Genomic DNA, 9403 nt, shown 5'->3' on the forward strand with positions numbered 1-9403 from the left:
TTCAACTAGAACAGGAGGTATGGATCAAAAAGTAAAAACATAGATAGTTAGAGTATAAGGTTGTAGTTTATTCAAGACACTCGTATATCGTAGTACACACTAAGGGATCTCGCAAGAGAGTGAGTACGTACCCAAAAACACTTAGGGGTACAGTACTAGTTCTAGAAGGGAGGGGGGTGCGGCCCAAAGGCGCATGTAAGACGATAAGTGTAGGCGCAATGTATTTCCAACAATTATATATAATTATACATAATTTTTTTTACCCGGGTAATCCAAAGATTGATCGTTTGAATCTTCCATAAGCTAATCGTTGTGTATTTCGCTTTTCTAACTCTATTTCCAAAATATAATTAAAACTTTCATCTTCATCGTCTTCTTCATCTTCATTGGCGTTTTCAGTAAGTTGAACCAGGTCAGTAGCATTTGAACAGCTTTCCCCTTTACATTCCTTACATGCTCTAGTACACTTCATCCCAGCTTTTTTGCAACTACAATTTTTGCTGCAATTTGAAGCTAAGCAACTGCAGTGTATTAGTTTCAATAAATCTATAGGTGCCAAAGGTTCTGTGGTTCTAATCGGTAAAAAGAGAATTTCCGTTTTCTGCAATCTCCAGTCTTCAGGATTTTTAAAATTACCAAGCCATGTCTGCACTTGGTAATAAGCTCTTAAAAAATGTTGATGTTTAGCAAAAGCTGTTAGTAGTAAAGTTGCCAAATTTACTGCGGTAGAGTTTGTGACACCAGTTGAGAAGCGTTCGATTCTGCACTGGTTAATCGTATCTTCTTTAGCTGAAAATAATTTCAGCATAACTCGTTCTCCAGCTTCTTTTATCTCGCTGACTGACGATTGAGGGTTACAAAACTTTTCTACTTCCAGTTTTAAAATTGGGTCTTTCTGGATGCATTCTAGTAAGCTGTGTTTACCTTTTCTAAAGATGGAACTTATTGTATCATACATAACACTCCAAACCGGAACAGTATCTTCTAAAAACATAATTTTTAGAACAGACAAATAAAATACCACTACGAAAAAATAAAAATTTACGAAAATTCGATCATAGTGTCATACGAATAAAGAAAAAACAGATATATTATTTAAACAATTAGCAATAAAAGCATGATTAATTAATAATTTGTTAGATAATTCATTCCTTAACAAAATTGTCATAAGGTTTTTTACTGTATCTGCATAATTTAACAAGCTAAAGATCACAAAAGATACGAAAAAGTAAAAAAAATACAGAATTTTTATAAACAAATGCATCTAATAGCTAATAAACAATAGATAAGAACTTGATCATAGATTCATTTAAAAGAAAAATTCATTCTCCATAAAAAAGACCAGAATGTCCTTTATCGTATCTCTAATAGTTTAAAAGATATATCAATTTTTTAATTGACAAATCAAGTAGGCGCTATAATTACCGTACCGTATGATATTAAAAAGTATTATAATAAATAAAAAAAAATTTTGTTTTGCACTTTTTTATAGATAGCTGTTTTTATAATTTTTTTCTGCTTCAGAAAAAAAATATAACGCTGTTCAATATTTGTTTATAACAAATTGTTAAACTAATAAACAATTAAATAATTAATATAAAAAGTTTTTTTTGCCAAACTATTTAAAAGTGTAAATTATGATTTTTAAAAACAAAATTTTTTCTTAACTAATTATTTAAACAATCGAGATATAAAAACATTAAAATTAAGAACAAAATTTTTTTTTTTAAATCATAATTTTCTGTGGACGACAAAATAGCAAAAAAAAATTTTTCAAAAATATTGAATTTCTCTATTTGTTTAAAACAATTTTATAAACAAATTACGTAAAAAATTCATTACCTATGTTAACTACTGCTATTGTTTAATGTGAAAACAGGCATAGCTAAATATTAATTGAAAAAAAAAAAAATTTTATCAACATTTTTTAGATTTTTAATTTTTCAATAGTTATAAAAAATCATAATTACTAAATTAATAAACTTTTATGAAAATTTATCGCAGGATCTTGTGAAGTATATATATCAAAAGGGCTCCACGCAGTTTAAAATTTATAGGCCAATTATTTATACCTTTCATCCCATTGTTTATGCCAACGGAGATTGGGAAAAAATTTGTTAGTTAACAATTGAATAACTTTTTGAAAAATTGTGATTAAACTTTTTTTTCTTCAGGACTCGATTCTTTCAAGTGTTAAGAAGATACTAGAATTTTTTAAAATTTTTAAAATCACATTTTATCTTATAAAAAAATTATTTTTATGGCTGAACTCTCTTAAGCGGCGGCGTGCGCATGCTGTAACAGCCGCACTCATAAAAACGATTTTGTTGAAATAACAAAAGACGGGATAACTGAAAAATATGTTCTGGTAACAAATAAGTGTAGTTATAGTAACAAATCCATTAGTAGCATTAACAAAATGTTTCAAGTTGTACTAACAAACCAGTCTGTTAAATCACCAAATCAATTTGTTATCCTAACGAAATCATTTTATTGCAATAACAAAACCAATTTGTTGCTAAAATATTTTCCAAATCAGATATCGCTGATTATAGCATACTTTTAAATTATGGATTCTTATAAAATTTACTGTAACAAATTTATTTGTCATTTTAATAGAATAATTTTGCTGTTTCAACAAAAAAATTAGTTATATCAACTAAATTATTTTGTCGAATCTACTTAAAGATTTTACTATAATAACCAAATTGTTTTGTTGTTATAACATATCAATAACTTGCTATAACCTAAATTTTGTTATTTTAACATATAGTTTGTTATCCCTATGTTAACAAATGCATTTATTACCAGAACATATCTTAGATTATTTTAACAAAATTTTTTTCTGCGTGCACGCGGAGCCCTATTTTCAACGTCAAATTAAAATTATAAATAATGGAGATAGAGTTCCGGGAGTTAAGACTTTTTTATTGGAAATTTCCTTCTCTTTAACGAACTTTTTTTTAAATTGCTTAAATATTAATATTTTTCGAAATATCAATTTTTTTTTCATCTTATTTTTTTAATAACAATTGCAATTTTTTACCTGCACCAAAATCCTTCAAAAACATTTTTCCAGAGGTGATTCCGAATCGATTGAGCCATCGCTCATATTTTTAGGACCTTTATCTCTATTTTTCACGTTTTTGAACTTGTTGACTAGACTAATACTTTCGATAGGGATTGCGGGGGTGAGTGTTAAAATATTAAATGTCTATTTCCAAACTGTAATTTCTACAGACTTCAAATTTGGTACGAATCTTCGTGTATGATGTCAAGTTCAGCTAAGAATAGATTTACTCGAATTCCATCTCCAAAAGGGATTGCGGGTGCGTTAACAATGAAAATCTCGTATTTTCAAACAATAGTTCCTATGGTGGTACTTTTGTTGGAACATTTTGTTTATGATGTAGAAATTATCTCGAATAGGATCTTACGAAATTCCTCCCCCACATAGGAGTGCGGGAGTGATGATTGTCAAAGAATTCATATTGTTCCTACAGATATGAAATTTGATAGAATCTCAAGAGAAACAGGAAATCACAGGAATGGCCTCTAAGGTCAACCGATTTAAATATTTTTCTTTCTTAATAATTATATTTTTTTACAACAATCGTCTCTTTGGCAGCGACTAAAAAGTCATTATAAGGTTTCCAAAATTTTACTTTACATGTAGCTATTCAGTCAACGGACTAAGAGATTAACATACATTTCATTTTTGCTGATCACTAACCGATGAATTGTTTTTATTACGGAGGAAATTTCAACTAACAGCAAAATTCGCTGTACTTTAAGCTAAACATATTTCTTCTTCACTTATGAGACCTACAATAACTTTAAAAGTTATCTTTTTTCGGGAAATTTTACATAATTCCGGATTAGTCCAAATATTTCCTACTTTTATACATTATATAAATTATTTCATCGTGTTTTCCGATATTCCCACTCGCGTCAATTTTTTATTATTATTGTTAATTAAAATAAATATAAGAGGATAAAAGGATCAAATGAACATCAATACATCAACAGTATTGGCAAACGCAACGTTTCGCTATATTTCATAGCTTCTTCAGGCTCTGTACAACAAAAAAAATATAAAAAATAAAATATAGAATTATTACAAAGCTTACAGCAAGTTCATACAATTCCAGATGAAAACCATACCTCCAATACACGTTTTCGTATCATGTCAAAAACCACTTCAGCCTTGCATACATACATATCTAGTCATGTTGTACATGTTACGCTATACGACATACTTTTACTTATTTTGAATTACTAGACTCAATTAATTGTCTTATAAAAAATTATCAAAAAAACTGGACACAACTTCAGATTTGATGAAGTGTCAACTTTAGACACGACGCCTGTACAGAGAAATAGAAATATCAGCGAGATGATCCACATAAGGTGCAATAATTCAGTGAACTTAAAAACGGACACTGTTGGTCTAAGTAATGTATATGAACATATTATACTTCGTCAAAAATTGATACAAGGCGCGCATAATGTGAGCTAACTGACTAGATTGATTATTTTATGACACACTCGAGATTTGACAATTGGTAATATTTTAATTTATTTATTTATCTGTATCGTTTTTTATTGCTTTAATTTGTATTTGTATACTCAATTTACATTTGTTATTCTCAAACATATTTATTAACAGTAGGATGAGTATCAGAATAGGTCGAGAACATAACATCGGTCGGTGCATAGGTGTGAGTTGCAATGAAAAGATAGATGCCACTTGAGGTGTATTTATTTACATATCATGTGACTGATCTTCTGACGTGTACTCACATGTGTTTGCGATAACCTGTAACTCGAGTGACTTCTGTTATTCTAAAAAATTTTTTTGATAATTTTTTATAAGACAATTAATTGAGTCTAGTAATTTAAAATAAGTAAAAGTATGTCGTATAGCGTAACATGTACAACATGACTAGATATGTTTATAGATTCAAAAATTGTATCTAAAGTTTGATATCAAAATTCCGAATATTTTCCGAGTTATAGTCATTTTTGTGACAGCGCGTCAAATGACTTTACACGCGCAGCACTCCGACGAAAACGCGTTTTTCTCGAAACTACTTTTTTTGAACTGATGAGAATTGTAATTTGCATAAATATGAACCGATTTGCCATTTTTTTTTTCCCCCGTATTCGTCTATTCAGTAGCTATAGTTGCACGTAGGGGATTTTGGAAATTTTGATTTTTAAGATTTTTTAGGGCTGTTTGAATCCAAAAAAATGAGGAAAAAAGACGAAAAAATTTTTAATATGTCGCAATTTTTTTTAAATCCAAATTTTCAAAATCCCCTACCTGCAACGATAACCACATGCATGCAGATTACAAGGCTCTTTCGTTTTTTTGTTTTAGATAATCCGTTTTTGAGTTAGAGATCGTATCATGGAGGGGGATATTTTTTTGATGCTCCACAAAAATGCTAATAACTTTGTAACAACATGATATTTTTTGATAAAAATTTAGGAGAATAATATTTAATGTATACTTTATAAAACAAAAAAACCCGATCCCCAAATTCCTTTATTATCCCACTCAAAAATTCCCGAAAATCACCTATTTTTTCGATCCTCACAGTGGCTTCCCCCCCCCCCCCCCTATAATAAAATCCTATAATAAAATTAAGATGAAAAGTATGTGTTGCAAACTATTTGTAACATGATTGGTTGAATATATGATATTGGGTACATTAATGAAAAAATTACTTAAAAAACTAAAATATATAATACCCAAAATCATCCGATGCGATACATCACTAAAAAATAATTTATGATGCATAGTAAAATCAATCTACCCTCGCAGTTTAGCAACCACGGTGGATTCACGATGGAACCACGGTAGTAGTGGACTTACTGTGGAGCCACGATGGAACCACGGTGGATCCATTGTGGATTTTGTGCCATTTTGCCATTGCGATTCCACAGTGGTTCAACAGCGGTCTTACAGTGGATTAACTGTGAATCTATTGTGGTTCGATCGTGGTTCCATCATGGTTCAACCTACGGTTTTATAGTGGAATTGTCGTGACTCTGCCGTGATTCCACAGTGGTTTTACTGTGATTCAACCGTAAGTTAATTTGTGGTTTTGTTATGGATTCATCGTGGATCCATCGTGATTTGGTGGTGATTCTACTGTGGTTCCACTCATGGCTAAAAATTCAACTATACACTCTTGAAATATGTATAAATAAATAGTAAAAAGTTTAAAGTTCTATCTCCTCATTGGTCTTTATAAAAAAATCCTAAAAAAATGCTCAAAAATCAGCGCGTCAAACCAGAAGACCCCCTTGAATTTGTAGAGTTGACAGATGAATTCTACATATACTGTCAGATAACAAATTTTCAACTTTTCTTATTAAATAAATAATACCATGAAACCGAGTGGGTGAGTGTGCCTAAAACAAAAGTAGTGAAATTAAAAAATATCTGTATTCAACAATTGCAAAAATGGCGTTGTTTTTTAAGCTAAAAAGATAATTAGTTTTTGGAATCGATTAATACTCTTGGTCAAAGGTTTTTTATTTTTTGCCGAATTCTTTAAGATTTCTAGCTGATAAGATTTCGGAATCGCTCGGGACAATCACTTCAAACAAATTTTCATGAAAAGTTGACATTTAAAAATTAAAAATAAATAAGTAAATAAATAAATAATAATAATAATACCTACCTCAGAAAAGGGTTTTTTTTTTTTCAAAAATTTGAATTTTGAAAAAAAAAATTATTCTTTTCTAAATTCAACTTAGTTCACACATTTTCACTGCAAAAAGTTTTAAAATATATAAGAATCGCAGGTAATTGTTTAGTTTCACGTTTTTAAAAGTAAACTATTGTTGTCGCAATTGAAATGTTAACTTAAATTTTGTTCTGATAGAAAATCGTCAATAAAATTCATCCACTTGTTCTATCAATTTTTGGTGATTTGTTTCGTATTCTATGGATAAAAATAAACAAATAAAAAAAAAAACATTTTTCGAAAATATTAATTTTTTGATATTTTTTCAGTTTTTTTTTTAATCCAACAATTGACGTTTTTCAAATTTTTTATATTCTACAATTGAAATTTATCACAATTGTTTTTAATCCAAAAATGAAAATTTTTCAAAAAATTAAAAAAAATTTTTCTATTTTATATTTACTCTAATAAAAAAAAATATTTTACAAGTAGAAAAAAAAATTCTTCAAAAATATTAATTTTTAGATATTGTTATGTCCGAAAAATAAGATCTTAAACTGCGGTAGCTGGATTAACGGAGGTTCGGATAACAGATGAATTTCCCTAACGAAAGAATCATTAAGTTTATATTTTATGGGTTCGTAAAGAGAGAGGGCCACTTGAATATGACAATCGACCTCGGAAATAATAAAATATCCTCCACTTACTATTGCGAATCCTAATTCCAACGATGATTCGGCCTTTGATTGGACGTTGTACCTTTGAGTTCCGCTGCTTGGCTTCTCGCTTCCTTCTGCTGACTGGAGATTGAAGTTTGAAGGTTCTTAACTTAAGAATGATGATACACTTCGATTCGGGTTTTTAGTTTATATATTCTGTTTAACTGGCCCTATGGGCAAACACGTCTTAACTTACACTATTCACTTATTAACTAATAACAATATAAAAACAAAGGTTGAAAGTTAATATGAGTTCGTAACCGGAGTAACGACTCCGGCAAACAAAGTTCGCCGATTATAAATTTACAGAAGAAGAAAATAATAATTTGAGAGTGGGACCAGGTCACTGGAACTGTGGGAATCTCGATTATCGTCAAAACGAATCGTGGCTCGAAGAATCGCTATCACAGAACTCAGAAATACCGTTAAGGAAATCGAAATGAATAATTAGGGAAAAGATGACTAATTAATTTAATAATTGAAGTCTGCCTATACGTGTCGGGGTATAGGACTCACCCGGGCTCTAAGGCAGAACTGTTACCTTGTAAATGAGCTGTCGAATTATGGTGTTCGTGTCTTTTATCACCTCGGTTGCGATTCATTAAGTGGGGCTACTAATTAAACAATTGGTTCCTGCGATGAGGTGACAATGCGCGGTAATGTGTATTCTTCGGCCACGAGTAAGTTGTCACGCAGTCCAGTCCCTAAATATGTAAGCGCTGCACTTTTCGGCAGGAATGGGAGGCCCTGTATTATAGACGGCACGCCGGATATAACAATATTTTGCTAAAACTTTTTTTTAACCCAAAATTTGACATTTTTCATAATTTGTTTTTAATTAAAAAATTGACATGTTTCATAATTTTTCTTATCCCAAAAATTAACATTTTTGAAAAAAAAATTTTGAAAAATTTTTCTATTTTAGATTTATTCTAAAAAAAAAAAAATATCTATTAAGTAGAAAATAATCTAAACATGTTGATTTCACACCCCGTGAAAATAAATAATTACCGAATCTTACAATTGAAAATAGAAGTATAAGATAAATAATTGAGAATGGGAAACTAAATTTCAATTTTGAATGTCTGTAGATATAATTATTATTATTCATTTAATTTCTTTGTAAAGTTCCTTTTCAGATTCCACTTAGAACTTAGTCATTTGAAGACGCGTCATTTAAAAAGCTTATGTGACTACTGAGATTCAACTTTTCTCAGTCGGCCAGAAGCGATGCGGGTAGCGCGTAAGTCTGGCGAGCGATAGGTTCCGAGTTCGGTTCTCGGTTAGGGCAAGGCGATTTTTATTTATTTCTTTATTTACGGAGTGTATTAGATTAATTTAGCATAAGTAATCCTCTCCTCCTACCTCCTTACTCCTTAGCTGTACAAACTGGACAGTAAATAATCCCTGTTCGTAAAAAAATACTCTTCCAAATCGGGGAAATCATTAATTTTTGTTTTTTTATTAAAAAATTAATTTATATATTTTTTTGTGTTCATAAACGATTTTTATAGTAGTAATTGTAATAGTTGTTGATTACAAATTTTTATGTTAGTAACAATTATTATTAATTACTACTACTTATTTTTTATAACAATAATAATTAATATTCATAATAAAAAAATTACGGTTAAAACAGAACTTGAATTTCTACTCGGGACCCACAATGGAACCATTGCAAATTCACAATGGAACCATTGTGGAGCCACAGTAGGAACACCGCTAAACCACCATCGAACCACAGTCAAACCACAATAGATTCACAGAAAGCCTTTTGCTTAACCACGGTGGAACCACGATGGCAAAACGTCACAAAATCCACAGTGGATCCACTGTCGTTCCACAGTACATCCCGTGTAGCTCCTCAGTGGACCCTTTATGTACCCACCATGGATCCTTAGTGATTTCAAGATCGCGAGGGTATTCATAATGTCGACTGCCCACGGTGGAGCTTATTTTTCATACAAGTTTCCTGGCTGTGGT

The 9403-nt window shown here is 30.5% G+C and overlaps 1 long non-coding RNA gene across 1 annotated transcript in view; it reads right to left on the bottom strand.

Moving 5' to 3' along the window:
* Nucleotides 1-8126, bottom strand: part of LOC123268819 — a 14036-nt gene extending 5910 nt beyond the window's left edge. Inside the window, exons 1-2 of the long non-coding RNA XR_006510303.1 lie at nt 7409-8126; nt 3690-3692 (exon numbers count right to left, since the gene is read on the bottom strand). This is a non-coding gene — a long non-coding RNA (uncharacterized LOC123268819). The remainder of the gene's footprint in view (nt 1-3689; nt 3693-7408) is intronic.
* Nucleotides 8127-9403: the final 1277 nt, after the last annotated feature.

The sequence above is a fragment of the Cotesia glomerata genome, linkage group LG7 (genome assembly GCF_020080835.1).
Source record: "Cotesia glomerata isolate CgM1 linkage group LG7, MPM_Cglom_v2.3, whole genome shotgun sequence".
Taxonomy (NCBI): domain Eukaryota; kingdom Metazoa; phylum Arthropoda; class Insecta; order Hymenoptera; family Braconidae; genus Cotesia; species Cotesia glomerata.